The sequence below is a fragment of the Equus quagga genome, chromosome 9 (genome assembly GCF_021613505.1).
Source record: "Equus quagga isolate Etosha38 chromosome 9, UCLA_HA_Equagga_1.0, whole genome shotgun sequence".
NCBI classification, from domain to species: domain Eukaryota; kingdom Metazoa; phylum Chordata; class Mammalia; order Perissodactyla; family Equidae; genus Equus; species Equus quagga.
This window is the reverse complement of record NC_060275.1, coordinates 24,032,366-24,045,564: the sequence shown is the minus strand read 5'-3', so window position 1 is coordinate 24,045,564 and position 13,199 is coordinate 24,032,366. Positions and strand designations below refer to the sequence as shown.

Genomic DNA, 13,199 nt, shown 5'->3' with positions numbered 1-13,199 from the left:
GCTCTATTTTTCATGAGTCTTTTGCCTCCCCATTTCCATCAGCACCACTTGATATTTATTTTCAGTTTCTTGACAGCACCACCAACTTTTAAAGTATGTTTTCCTCTCCTCTAGCATTTCCCTTCCATTCCATCCTACACATTTTTTCCCTATTACACTTTCTGATTCATTCTACCTATATGTATTAAACCCACATTATATGTTAAGCGCTGAGTGAACAAAGATGAAAAGTTTGTAGGCCTTCACCTCAAGAAATTCAGGCTAGGCTGAGACAGAGACACAGGGACCGAGGCAGGTAATGGTGAAGAGGGTAGTCAGAGGGACTTGATTCCAGTCCTGGCTCTGACTCTTCCCACCCACGTGACTATGGGTAATCTAGGTGGTTCATGCCTGCAAAATGGGGATAACCTACCTCTTACGTCTAAGACAAGGATGGAATGAGATCATCTATGTAAGCACTTACAGTTGTTCTTGACACAGAATAAACAATAAATAATAACCATTATTATAAAGCAATTCTCCATTATTATATAGAAAGCTTTCTGTGGTTAAGAACCACTTTTGGGTTTGTTTTGTTTTGATTTCCAGTACATCAGGAGCTGATTTGTGGCGTTACTTTGTATAACTTGTATGAAGCTCACACAACATACAACTCAACATTTGAGTTGGACAACATGCAAACTGGTTCACTCTATTTCATTGTCTTTAAAAACTTCCAACTATTGGAAATTGTCTTATTTATTATCTGTCTTTCTTCAAAAATCCAGCCTGGTCTTATTAGTTACTATATTCTTGATGCCCAGAAGAGTATTTGGCATACAATAAGTGTTGAATAAATATACATCGGATGAATAAGTGAATAATAAAAAGATTTTCCTGGTAAACAGATTTAAAATCCAAACCTCTAGATATATTACTCAACTGTTCACACTTTAAAATTTGGAATTTATTGCTTTTGGTGAGAAGTAGTTCTTCTCTTTTCACCTAGGATGACATTTTCTTCCTATTTATCTTCCTTGACATTGAAGTTTTGGTTACTGTTAATCCACTAAAACTTAACTGAGTGATTTCTTCCAACGCAGCCTCCAAGAATCTTCTTCTGCCTTGCCATTCTACTGTATGTGATCTCCATTACAGCACTCCTAACATGTTTTATTTTTTATGTTGTATGCCCTTTACTAAATTACAAGGTCACAGGGGACAAGAGTCTGGCATAATTCATGTTTTCATTTTAAAAGTGTTTAACACAGTGTCAAGTAGGTAGTGGGAATCTAATGTTGAATTATGTGGATTATATCGGAATTCATCAGAATCTGTTTTAAGAACTAGTTCAAGCTTTGCCTCCTTCATAGAACCTTTCATGAATATTCCCACCTGTAGCAGTGTATCTGTCCTATAAATCCTTATAGCCTTTTTGACGTTTATCCTTGAATTAGTGTTTTAAAATTTCATTCATGATTTTACTTCCTTATCAAATGTTTATGTTTTGCTATCGTGTCTAAGGGATTGTTACAGATATCAAGACAGATAATGAAGAATAAGGAAAACCCTGCCTTCAATAACTGCAATAAAGTTTTCATTATGCAGTTTCTAGTAGTGCGCATATGTGTGCACTTGTGTGTTATCGATGTTGTTTTTCTCAACTTGAATACATACGCACGTACACACGTCCCAAGATCTTGAGGACAGGGATCACTGTGACCCTTCTAACATAAAATAGCTTAGCCTGCGGGGCCTAGCGAATACTCAGTACAAATGGGATTAGTTGGTGTTCCACACTCATATACTGGTATATCCACATGGCACAAGCTTATTAGTTCTTATTAGAAGGCAATTATCGGTCTTTTGTAGTGAAATGTGATAACCATGTGACACTGATACTATGAACCACTAATGCAGGGGAGGTCTGACAATGTTGATATCTTCACCTGTAGAGAAAGCCTGTAATAACCCATGCTCCACAGACCACTTAAATCTGGTGCCTCAAGAAATAATCAGATGCAAATAGAATGTGATAGGAAACATTTACCAGCCAGGTAGAGTAAAAACTTTGTTAATTTGAAATTCAAGGGACCAGAAAAATGAGCTCTGAATTAATTGGGTTTGGATTATCTGATATTTTTATTAAGGGTATTTAGTCATTTAGGCAGTAACAGCTGCTGTTTGAATTTCTCAGTGTCGGCCCTCTGAGGTTTTGCTCTCAAGCCATGATTTCTTATGGCGGTAATGTAATGAATGCATTTAACTATTAACCTTTGCGGCTGGACATACATATCGTGCAGTTTGACCAGATATTCACCAGCCCACCCAAGTGCCCATCTATAAGGTTTTGTTTGATTTCATTCCTGTTTTTAATGACTGCCACTATCCATGGCTCTCTCTAACTTAATTCTGTCCTCTCTGATAGCAGAGAGAATTGATGGGTGCCTTCCAAGCAACCAGAGGAAAAGGCCATCTGATTGCTGGTATACCTCAAGTCATCTGAGGGTTTAATTGCATAGCTGATCAATCTCTTTATTTGCATGATAAATATTATCGAAATCCATCCATTAGAAAGCGTTATGGAATAGTAAGTTCCTGACCAAGCTGGGAAGTTCTTTGGGACTATTCTAAGTCATTTTGAAAGCTGGTATTCATAATACACAAGTCAAGGTTACTTCTGATGTTCTTTAAGTAGACAAAACAAAAAACCCATTAGAATATATTCATGAGTCATTCTAAATTTGAAAACCTTGCTTTGATGATTTTGTTAGGCGAGAAGTGACAGCTCACTGGCAGAAATTAAGATTTGCCTATTCTGCTTGTTAAATCTATCAATAGCCTAGAATTTAGTAAGAAAGACAAGATAACTACACATAAAAGGTAACAACATCTAAATAGACCCAAAACAATATATTGTAAGTTCAAATTAATGATAGAGACAATGCTTGTTAGATTCAGGGAAGGGATACTGATTACATGTGAGGACAGACATCACAGGATTGAACCAGAGTTCAAATAATGTTGGAAGTGCTTCACATATAATGGGTGCCAAATATACGCTTACTGCACAACTGATAGGCCCTCCTAACATGTCAAGGCCAATCTAATTATTAATGGCAGCTTTCCATTTTACTTACTGATATCCATCTACTTGTAATACTGGCAGCGCTTCTCCACTTCTTCATTTAAGTTACTGCAGAGGTTCATAGTCTTTCAAAGCGGGGAGTCCTGTCATTGCGCAAATGTGAAGACGAATGACACCAGAGTCCTGGTCCCTTGACTTCCTCCCAGTCATAACTCCTGGGGTCTCCTTTATCTTTCACCATCACCATTGTCTCATTCAACTTTACAGAAGAGAGGCATCTAGACACGTTCTGGATGGAGCCGAACATAAAATACACTCCTTTCCATTTTTAGAAAATGCTTTTTGGTTTTGTCTGGCATTTTTAATCTTTTTCCTTACATTGTTTCATTAATAGACTTTATTTTTTAGAGAGGTTTTAGGTTCACAGCAAAAATGAGGTGAAGGCACAGAGAGTTCTCGTGTACTCCTACCCCTACACGAGCACAGCCTCCCCCATTGTCAACATCTCCCACCAGAGTGACGCATTTGCTATAAATGATGAACCTACATTCACACACCATTATCACCCAAAGTCTGTAGTTTACAGTAAGGTTCTCTCTCGGTGTTGCACATTCTGTGTGTTTGGACAAACGTATAATGGCATGTGCCCACCTTTATAACATCACACAGAGTAGTTTCACTGCCCTCTGTGCTCTGCCTATTCACCTTTTCCTCCCTCCTAACCTCTGATCTTTTTATTGTCTCCATAGTTGTGCCTTCTCTTTTTTTTTGCTTTTATTCCCTCCTTTTCACAGAAGCTCTATTTGTGGAATAGATGAACATGAACACTCAGAGTAATTTGTTTTAGCCTTGTGTTCTACGAGTAAATGAATGGATATATTCTCATTATCCTTTAGACTCACATAAGTACTAATTACCCAAAATACATTTTTGGCTCAGAAGGAAGACTGGATTTACAGGCTTCCTCTTAAAGTGGGCCGATTTCAGACTAATGACCTTGAGATGAAGGTCTCTGTAACTCAAAACCACTGAGCCATCCAATACCTGCTCTTTTTTAATAGGTACAAATTATATTATTTATGAGATCTGGAGAGGTCATTCAACTGAACTGGTTCCATCCGTTGAATGAGTTAGAATTTGCTTTCTCTTTGAGAATTCCTAATCACTTCAAGCTTTCTTCTTTTAAAATGTTAGAGGCACTGATTAAAAAAATACTTATGGAGCCCATAGTTCTGGGGTTGAAAGTTACTTTAGCTATGTGAGGACAAATGTAGTCTTCTGGTCTCATCAGTGGCTGACTTGAAGGATTTATCTGGGTCTTGTCTCTGAACAACTTTCCCAAAGCAGTATTTTGAAGAACTTGGTAAAATATGCTCAGGGTGCTATGAAGGAATGTTCTTTTAATGAGGTCTCAGAATTCCAGGGGAAAAGTTCTTAATAAGTATATTGAAGATTGCCCTGAATTGAAAACTTCAGAAAATGGACTTGAGTTATAATTACCTTGGGTAGTAGAAGATTGTGAAATGAGAAGAATAAAAAATAAGAAGTCTAGGATAAGAGAAAGGCAGATGTCTTAGTCTTTTCAGGTTGCTGCAACACAAATCCTATGGACTGGGTAGCTTGTAAACAACAGAAATTTATTTCTCACAGTTCTGGAGGCTGGAAAGTTTAAGATCAAGGTGCCAGCAGATTTGGTGTCTGGTCAGGACCCACTTTCTGGTTCTTAGGTATCTTCTCACTGTGTCTTCAGGAGGAGTGAGGGAGCTCAGTCTATTTTATAAGGGCACTAATCACATTCTGAGGGATCCACCCTCATGACCTAAGCACTTCCCAAAGGCCCCACCTCCCAATACCGTCATATTGGGGAATAGGTTTTAACATATGAATTTTCATGGGGGGGGACACATGAATATTCAGTCTGTAACAGCATAATAGTGAATCAATGTCAGAGAAGGGACTCAAATGCATTTATCATTTACATGGTGCTTACTGTGTGCTGTCACTCCAAACCCTTTATAGACACTAACTGTTGAAAATTTATCATAGTACTGTATGATAGGTTGTAACATTAGCCCCATTTTACTGATGAAGAAATTGAGGCACAGAGAGGTTATCTAACCTGCCAAGGGTTACCCAACAGAGAAGTGGCAGAGCTAGGTTTGAACTCAGGTAAGCAGGCTGCAGAGACCAGGCAATAGTCAGCACTGCTCCTCTGCTCTCAGGGAGGCACATTATAAAGCCAGGAGCCAGGACAAAAGATAGAGTATTTGGTGACCTGATTAGAGGATAGTCAGAACTGTAGTACTGGCCCAGTCATCAGAGGGAGGATGGGGTAGGCAGGGAGGTAGTCCTCTGAGCAGCTGGGGAGGCAACTTGGCAGGCACTCAAGCCAGAGTGCATTCATGAAGAAGCCATTGGAAGACCAAGTATCCATTTGAACAGTCCAGGGTTTCCTGGGAATCTGCACAGCAGGCTTGAGCACCCTACTACCGAGATATTTTTATTCTAAGAACAAGTATCCTCACTGCCAGGAAGGCTGCTTGCCACTTCCTATAGATGTAGAATGGAATCACAGGACAGGGGCAGCTCACATCCCAGAGAACAGATAGATAACTGCGTCCTTCGTGGGAAGAAGTAGGGAATTTCAAGGTCCTGACAATTAATTTAGAAATCTAGGACAATGACACAATTGTCACTTCGCTGTGACTTTCCCAATGGCTGTTTCAAATCTACTTCTCTCTCTGTCTCTGTTTTTCTGTCTCTCTCTCAGTTTAGGAAAATTCACCACAGATAGAATACGGATCTCTGGAGGCCTTTGTCCAGGATGAAAGGCCTCTGAAATTATGATGCTCTGGTTCTCAGGATTGCCTCTCATCCTCCAGAGAACATTCTGTTCAACATGTTGAGAGCTTCTATCATCTACTGCTCCAAAGAAATGTGACAGTGGGGCAGACTGTCCCTCAGGGATTCCTGCCCACCCATGGGTTATTTTCCTAGCACTCTTGTGCCCCACACAGACTTTCCATATTTTCAGACTCCGGTTCTGCCAAGCCTGTCAGTTGCTGGGAAGTTTTGTGTGTCCGACCAAGCAAATCTTTTACTTCCATGTCCTGTCTTGCTTTGCCTGGAGCAGTGAGGTATAGAAATGGTTGCAAAGTAAAGGCACCGAGCAAGCATTTCTTTCCCCTGGATTCCTTTAGTCATGCTACACGGCATTTAGACACACTGCATGACTCATGGACGGAGCCACCAGTGTGGATTCAGGTGTATGACAGACAGCTACCAGCAATCAGCTCTCCAACCACCAGTCAAGAAAGCGCTCATCCCTCACCTGATTATCTCATTTTGCTTGGGTTGTACCTTATTGCTGGGTAGGAAATGTAGCTGAGCTGATTTTGTTTCCAAATATATTGACCTGGTGAGCACAATTCCTGAGTGATCATGTTACATATCTATGTGAAATACAGGATAAACCTTTGTAGTGTCTTGGTTTTCCTATCTGTAAAACTGGATTAGTTCATGTTAAAACAGCAATCCTTTGTACTATATTAGACTATCCTTAAACTGTGTTGCTACATTTCTTTGAAACTCTGGTAAAAATTAGAGAACATTTATTTCCCAGATAATTCACGCTACTGCAAATCTCTTAGAGTCAAGATGCAAAGAAATATTCCCAAGGCTTGTCATAGGCTGTTGACAGAAATATGAAAGAAGAAGCATGCTTGAAAAATCATTTATTTGGTTGATGCAAAAAGGCAACCTGCGATCCAGCACATTCTTCAGGTAATTTGTTGTAAGTCCTTTGAAAAATGCAGTTTAGCAGTTCAGCCACTTATTGCGTCCTTCAGAGTTCCACATCATCTAGAGCACGAAGAAATGGGTCTGCATTCAGAGATATTCCAACCACATACAAATGTAGGGCACTTTTCTTAAATTGGACAAAGTTTAACTTTTCAGAAATTTGTGATAAGAAGCTTCAAAAGAGGAAGTGTTAGGAGTGCCAGATCAGAAAATGAGAGCAATTAGACAAAGTTATATCTTGTACACACAAAAACTTCCTCAACATTCCATTTCCTTTTTTCTCTCCCATTGTATCCCCTTTTTAAAAACTAAGTACTATCTAAATGCATTTGACTGGAGTGGACCCTAATATCAAAGCGTACAACTGCTGAAGCTGTCTTAACCCCACTTAATCAAGGCACTAATGTTAATCCATACTCATTAGATTAAAATGAACTCTTGCCCTCCAAACCAGTAGTTCTCAAAGTGAGTTCTTGGGACCAACAATATGAGCATCAGCTGGGCTCCATGCTAGACCTGCAGACTTAGAAACGCTGAAGGTAGAGTCCAGCAGTCTGCATTTAACAAGGTCCCCCAGGTGATTCTGATGCACTTCCACTTTGAGAACAAATTAACTTTAGCTGCATATTGGAATCACCTGGTGAGTAGTGAGCTTTTTGTTTTCTTTTTTTAAAGTATGGTGTTTCCACTCCCAGAAATTCTGAAATAATTGATCTGGAGTGAGCCTTCAGGGATTTTAAGAGCTCCCCGGGGTTTTAAGATGCAGTCAGGGTGGAGACCAGTTGAAAGTCTTGCTGGTAAAATTTGAGAAGCTTCTCAAATTGTGATGTGCATGAAACTCACCTGGGGATTCTGCTAAGATGCAGGTACAATTTGGTGGGGCTGGGATGGGGCCCCAGATCTTGCATTTCTAAGAAGCTCCCCAGTGATACCCATTCTGGTGGTGAGGGGACCACAGTCTGAATCCCAGGCATAGAGACATATACTGACCATTGAACACTCCACCATGGGTGCTCGAGGCTGGTAGAGACCAACTCCTTGCTGCTTTTACCAATTGAGAATTAGCTGTGTTAGTTCCCAAATAGGCCAAGCTGTTTCCAACAGGCATAACTTATAATTTAGTTAAATATTTTAAAAGCCAATAAAATATTAATGTGAAAAGTGTTTTCCCCCCCCTATGTTACTGTGAAAAATAAATTGAGGTCTTTTGAAAATCTCAATAAAGGCAAATTGTCCTAGGGAAAAAAATGGTTCAATTAAGCATTGTCAAAATCTAGATAGATTCTGCACTCAATGCTTTGTCAGTGATTTCAAAACTTTTGCTCACTTTAAAGAAACTGGAAATACCAAGGGTGTGGCTTAGGCAATACAGGTGGCATAAAATTCTAATTGGAGGACTAACACTCAAAAATATTTCTATATCAAAATTTTTGCAAATAAATCCACATTTACCTGTTTCAGTTAAAATAAAATATTTGATACCTGCATGCATCATTTTAATGATTTCCTGCTTTAATGAACTTTATTGGTTGACTGCTAGTTTTGATTGTGACAGGTAAAGAGGCTGTCCTGTAATTTTGTTTTATAAGAGCATTACTAACAACTACCTTGTATGGCACATTAGCTGCATACCAGGCACTATGAAAAGTGTCTGGCATTTATTCTAGTTAATCCTCACAAATCCTAGGAAATAGCATTAATATTCTCCTTTTAGAGCTGAGAAATGCAGTGTGGTTTCTTCTGTCTCACATTTTGCTGGCATTCTAACTTGCAACACAGATTAAAAAATATGAGATTCCTTGTAGACTAGTAAATTTGTTTAAGACAAAAGTTAGAAACATTCAAGGTACATTGAATAACAAGTGCATAATTATTACCTGATACAGGATTGAATCTGCTAATAGGTAACACACTGTTGTGTTCCTAACTAACGAAGTGACGTATAGTACAAAAGGTGGAAGGCAAAAAATAACAACTCCTCATAGTCTGGCCGTAACCTAGTTTTCAAGTTCATCAACAGCTCCAACCCCAATACACACATGCATACGCAGACATACACAGAGGCCCAGGTGCAGTGGGCCCTTGACCTTCTCCATGTACTTGCTTGTCATCATGACATTTCTCATGCCCTTTCCTTTTGCCTGAAATGCCTTTCACCTCTTTTCTCACTTAGTAGTCTTGATTTATCTTTAAGATTAGGAAGTTCCTCCTCTAAGAACACTTAGCCAAATGAATCACTGTTTTTGGTGACTGTGTATGTAGACAACTAGTTAGTTAATAGAAGCTCTAGCTGAGAAGGATGAATTTGGCAGAATGCGTTCATTCAACGCATTCTTGGTAAGTGCCTGCTGCACCAGCCATGACCATGGACGGCATGGCCCCGCCTTTACGGGACTTACATGTATCTGTTTTCATGTTCCACGTTCCTGCCACCTTGCCTGCACTTCCTGGTTTTCATACTTAGCTCAGGGCTTCAGTTTTAGCACCTGTCTTTCTGAATTCTCAAGTTCTCTGTTTCACTTCCCAAGATCAGCCTTGGTCACCCATCACCAGTCTGCTCTTTAGGAAATGATTGTACCCAACATCTTGTTTGATTGTAGAAAAAATTTTGCAATCTCATGATTTTTGTCTCTTCTCAGCACTAAATGATTCTGGAGAAGTGAAGCCCCTTCTTTTGTTGCCCCTAAAACAGTTAATCCTGCTTTTCTCAGACTTATAGCTGTTGTCGACGAAAATAATCCATATCCAATCTATAAATGAAAATTTGGGTGAGTTTATTCTGAGCTTAAATCTGAGGATTATAACCCGGGAGAGTCTTTCCACAAAGGAACAGAGCACTCCAAAGAGGTGGGGGGGTATACAGGGTCGTTATATACCCTCAAAGAGGATGTTTCACATATGATTGGAATGTCCCTTTTACAATAGTCGCAAGACTACTCTGTCGGCACAGCCGATTGATGGAAATAGCAGGTAGGTCTTCTGTCTCGGTGAACACAGCAGGGTGGCAGTCTCTTGTCTCCAGCTGGGTGGTCACAGGTGAGCTGGGAGGTGAGTGCAGCAATCAGTTCCTAGCCTAAGGAAAAATGCTAATGTGGGGGGGAAGTTGCATCTTTATCACAAGGGCCTTTGTTCTGGCCATAGGAAATGTCTAAGCAGATATGCAATGCGTGCTCAATAGCCATTCAGGCCCTTTTGGAGGAAAAAACGAGAAGTCAGGCCAAATTAGGTTTATACCAAATGGCTTCCTCATATACTCCAATATATCCTATTGCTTGCCATTTTTATTTGTCACTGTGTATATGACAGCCTCTCTTTATTGTGCACACTTTCTATCTTATGAATCTTTGTTTTCCTATTTTTTATTATAAAATATACATAATATAAAATTCACCATTTTAACCATTTTTAAGGATATAATTCTGTGGTATTAAGTACATTCACAATGTTGGGCAACCATTATCACCATGCATCTCAAGAACTTTTTCATCACCCCAGGCTGAAATTCCACACCCATTAGACAATGATTCCTCCTTCTCCCCCTCCCCCAACCCCTGTCAACCTCTATTCTACTTTCTGTCTCTGAATTTGCCTACTTTAAGTACCTCATATAGAATAATACCATATTTGCTTTTTTATATCTGGCTTATTTCACTTAACATTTTCAAGGTTCATCCATGTGGTAGCATTTAATTAGCATTTAATTCATTTTTAAGGCTGAATAATGTTCCATTGTATGGATATACCATGTTTCGTTTGTTCATTCATTCGCTGATGGACATTTGGGTTGTTGCTACCTTTTGGTTGTTGGGAATAGTGCTGCTATGAATGTGAATATTGATGTACAAATATTTGTTCATCCCTGCTTTTAATTCTTTGGGGTCTCATTTTGTTTTTAAACTAGTGCCTAGCACAATGCTTAGTTCAATAATTACTAAATAAATGAAGGAATTATTTATTGAATAAATGATAAGTAATATCTTTAAAAGTTCTACATTATTTCTATTGTTTCTATTTTTTCCAAATTCCCATTGCTTCTTACACTTTCGTTTTCCTTTTTCTTACCTCAAACCACCAGCAAATAAAACAAAGCATTGAAAATTTATATTTATTTTGAATATAAATGTTATATTCTGACCTAAAATTGTCCAGAAATTTAAAATTTCTTGCTAGGTTGAGATGGAAGATTCCTTGGACCAGAGCTCTTTTGGAAGATGATTGCCCAGAATGGGCTCAAAATGAGGAGTCAGAGAACGAATGGAAGCTGCATCCCAACCAGAGGTCCAAACTTCTGGAAGCCAAGTCAGTTGTTAGTTTCCACTTGCCTAGGCTACACCACTAAAGTCAAGAAGACAGAGACCTAGACATTTGTAACAACAGGATATTGAGTAAGAGACAACCATGAGGGAGAGCAAGAGGGTCCAAATCAATTGCAGTGAAAGATGTCTTGAAGCTGGCTGTTGGCTCTGGCCAAGCACAGCCTTGTGGCATTCTAGTGAGCTCCATTAAAGGCCATAAGCTTGCTTTTCTGATTACATCCTCCTATTATTCAATCTGACCATCTGAGAGAAAAACATGAGATGGTAGAACAGATTGGGGTTTGAGGTCTTTTAAAGTAGTGATTCTGTACTAGGGCCATTTATTTCCTCTTTGCCTTCAGTGGATATTTGGCAACATCTGGAGACCTGTAGATACTTTTGGTCATTACAACTGGGTAAGGGGTTGCTAATAGCTTCTAATGGGTGGAGGCCAGGGATGCTACTAAATATCCTCTAATTCACAGGGTAACCCCCTACAATAAAGAAGTCTCCAGCCCAAAATGTGAATAATGCCAAGGTTGAGAAACATGTTCTAGAATAACCCCCTCATTTTACAGAAATATAAAATGACTTATGCATGGCACTATTGCCAGTTAGAACCACAGCTGGAATATCTTGACCCCAACCCTGGTGTTTTTATTACTGGTGTTCCCAGTGTGGGTTTTATAGCTTGATGATTATTTCCAAAATGCTTGCATGAACTTGAATAAAATGTGCTATTTTAAAAGGAAAAGGAACTCTGCATATAGCATTTCCTCTGCTGAATCTATAAACTATGCAACCCAATAATTGCTTTCTCCTCTACTTCCACTGGAAATGTTCTTAGGAATAATAAGTTGATATTTGCTAAGTGCTTTGAGCTCCTTTTGAAAGAGGTGCTAAAAACTTCTCTAGATTATTTTTATCACCTCTATAAAATTTAAAAGCAAAGTATCGTTCCTTGTCAAAAGCAGGCCTTACCCTGAGTTTCTTAAATTATAACCTCTGATTAGCTATTGAAACTCCCTGATTACAGGCTGACATTGTGTTATCCTGGGAATCATACCGGTTAAATCTATGAAATAATTGATTGTAGCCTGACAAGACTGTGAACTCTTATAGTTAGGAACAGAGCTTCAAAATACTGTAAAAGATTTGTTGCTTAAGATTTCCTTGTTTCAAATATGAGGTCAATGCTATGGCTTTATACATTGATTAATATTGTCAATTTGATTTATTAACTTCCTAATTATGAGACGGCAATCTAACGATTTATACTCTTCATGAAAAAACATCATACTGCAAGGAACCTTGAGGAGTCCTCATAGTTTCTCTGCTTGTCTTCAGGGAGGACCACAACCTGATGAATTCCATCTACTACCACCATCGCTCCCTCATGAAAATTCTCCCACTTTCCTTGGATTATCAAATTTAAGCTACTTTTTGAGTAGCTTAAATCTCCATCATAAGAGTTCATTATTCTCTCTAAATAGAGGAAGTGAGGAGCAAATAGAAGAACTGACTCATCTTGGAAATTAGTAATAATGGACCGCACATGATCTGTGTCCCAAACCCTGGTCCAAGAGAGACTATATAATGAATAAGGGTTCAAATGAAAGACATGTGCATGCTCAGGCAAGTTTATCTTAGGGGTCTCTGAGGAAAAATGGTCAATAAGGCCATCTTACCTCTGTCAACTCTAAAGCACACAGATCATTACCAGAGAGGGATTGTTCCTTCTTCTTACAGCCCCTCAGGCATCCTTAGCTAAGGTTGCACCTCAGTGTGTTCCAGCAGCTGCTACAGATTTTCCACTTGTTAGACCAGCAGGAGCAGCAATTGGGTGGGAAGGCTGGCACCCAGGGGACTTTTTCTGGAAGTTGTATTTGCACAGCAAGTGTGAGGTTTTATTTAGATTGTATGAGTATCCGGAAATGGCTTGGGAAGGCCAGTGGTGATTGTGGAGGCACTAAGGACCCCAAATTGCCTCTTAGTTCAGCTACTGTGTTTCACATGTTCAAACTCGCAATTGAGAT

The 13,199-nt window shown here is 39.2% G+C and overlaps 1 pseudogene; it reads right to left on the bottom strand.

Moving 5' to 3' along the window:
* Positions 1 to 12,550, bottom strand: part of LOC124244979 (uridine diphosphate glucose pyrophosphatase NUDT14-like) — a 121,207-nt pseudogene extending 108,657 nt beyond the window's left edge.
* Between the last annotated feature and the right edge of the window lie 649 nt (positions 12,551 to 13,199).